The sequence below is a fragment of the Calonectris borealis genome, chromosome 8, assembly GCF_964195595.1.
Source record: "Calonectris borealis chromosome 8, bCalBor7.hap1.2, whole genome shotgun sequence".
Taxonomy (NCBI): Eukaryota; Metazoa; Chordata; class Aves; order Procellariiformes; family Procellariidae; genus Calonectris; species Calonectris borealis.
In genome coordinates, this window is record NC_134319.1 from 30,980,325 (window position 1) to 30,982,617 (window position 2,293).

Consider the following 2,293-nt stretch of genomic DNA (forward strand, 5'->3'; position numbering starts at 1 on the left):
TCCCATTAATCTTCATAGCGCAATCTTAATTGCAAAATCTTTCATCAGCCTTGTTATTTGTGCACCTGTCACTGGAGACACTCGGAGTTGTTTTGTTGTCATTTCTCACACTAATTAGAGGGGCTTGGGGTGGTTTGTGGGGTGGGATGGGGAGGGGGGGCTGTTGTTTTTTTAATTGTCCTCAAGCACAGCTCAGCTTTATGGTAACATTGCCAATTAGGGTCCCGCCCTGCACGGGGCTTGTAGGCCTGCTAGGCACATTACAGAGGACTAGAGGGGTTGTTTTAATTAAATACCCCCAGACTAGTAGGGAAATATTTAGAGCAATTTAACAATCTGCTGCAGAGCTGTTAAAACTCCAATATATCTGCTTAATGTTCATTTGGGTATTTAATAATCTCCCTACCTTATCTAATCCTGTTTAAATTTAAAGAGATGCATCTAAGCTGGTGAAGTAGCTAGTGCTTATTAACAGCCGCTGGTTATTAAAACATATTTGAGACGTCATCACCAGCGAGCCGTCCCAGCAGCGGGCAGGAGACTTGGTGCCTGCGGATGTATGTCTTAACTGGGGCTGCCCAGGGACAAGACCCAGTGCTTTCATCACAAGCTCTGCTGTCATCACACCGGTACCCTTGGTTTCCAACCTGCTTCATCTGCCTGGAAGGGAAGGTGGTGGCCTTATTGTGTAATTAGTCAAAGCTACAGGTTATTTATTTTTAAGGCTGTTTTTCCAGGACTTCAACTACTCAGACTGGGACATTTTTAAAGAACTGGATGTTTTGTTTTCTCAGGTTAATGAAAGTTGCATTTTGTTTTGCTCAGCCAGTTCTTCACAACTCCTCTGCGAGGTCCACAGAAAATCATTTGCCTGAGGATAGCCAACGAGGCCAGAAAGACTTTATTTTGCAAGGTTTTAGTCCAGCTATCCTTACATAATTTGTATGTTTCTAGGCTGGCTGTTGTGTTCTTGGTGGTCTCCTTACCTCAATTAGATGCACTGCCATTTCCCACAGCAAGACTCTTCAGGTTGCCCTGGCCATCTCTCCTCCATTCCCTCCAAAACAGGTAGCTCCAAGCAGACTTCGAAGCGGTGCCACTCAAAACTGCGATCAGGGCAGGTCCCAAAATATTGCTATCGCAGACAAAAAGAGGTTGTTACAGAACACAACCCTCAACTTGAACAACTTATACAAAGGGAGAGTTAAGCCAACAATTTAAGTGTGAAATGGCCTCCAGGCAAAGCAAAGCGTTTTCCTAGCACATTCAGGACACGGACAGTAAGTCAGTCTTAAATCCTATGAAATCGAACAGCCTAGACTGTTTCACAAGCACTAACCCACCCAACTTTAAAGTACCCTCACTGCTGAAGCTAGAAAACAGCAGCTGTCTATTTAAAGAGAGGGGAAAACTCTGCCAGCCAATTTAAAACCAGAAAACACACCTGGGAGAAATCTCCTTGCCCAGTTGAACAAAACACGCTGTTCTCAAGAGCTAAGGCCACAATGCCTTGAAGACTTGATGTCAGCATCCTCAGCTGGGCAAGGTTCCCCATCCATCTAGTTCAAGCAAGAGTATCTCAGGTTCTCACCGTGAAGGGCTGATTTTCGTCATAAATCTGGTGTTCTGTTTTTGGCCAACTTGTTTTGAGACAGAAATGGACCATTTGGAGGGAGTGAGCCCAGAGGTGACACATCTGTCACACACGTTGCGCAGGAGCACTGCCATCCCAGTTGGTCCTCATTGATCCAAGAACAGCTTTCAAACAGCCTGCTAAAAGTGGGAAGGGAAAGGTTTTTTCAGCCGCATCCACCACAGAACATAAACAACAGGCTAAAAATTGAGGCAAGGAAGAATAGGTCGAGGGCAGGGGGGAACCAACACACTTTCTGCGCTTGTCACATTATTCTTGTTAGAAGCCCTGGAAGAGGTTGAGCAACCTCTGTCCCCAAGGGTCTTTAAAAACAGATTAGTCCAGAAACAACATAGGTAGAGTTGATCTTACCTTGGGGCAGGGAGACAGACTCACACGACCTTGGCAAGGTCCTTCCGATGCCTCCTCTTCTTCTGTGCCCCTATGCTGTAGCACAAGCAACACTGAGCCCTACCCCATCCCCTCTTTGCCCTACTGCAAGGGACTGGTTATGGTACCAGTTAGAGGAGCCTGTACTCTAGAAACAAGCTAAAACCAGGGACAGATAGTCTATAAACACAGTCCAGCAGAAGCAGTGTTCTGGCCTGCAAGGCTTGTTGGTCTCATGTGAAAAAAGCTAAGCCATTTCATATCCCCAGC

General features: G+C 45.9%; 1 long non-coding RNA gene across 1 annotated transcript; it reads right to left on the bottom strand.

Annotated features, from left to right (window-relative positions):
- Positions 1-992: 992 nt before the first annotated feature.
- LOC142085286 (uncharacterized) lies at positions 993-2,060 on the bottom strand. Its single transcript, XR_012674602.1, has 3 exons — positions 2,006-2,060; positions 1,592-1,773; positions 993-1,135 (listed from the first exon to the last, which is right to left on the bottom strand). It is a non-coding gene; the product is annotated as an uncharacterized LOC142085286 (long non-coding RNA).
- Positions 2,061-2,293: the final 233 nt, after the last annotated feature.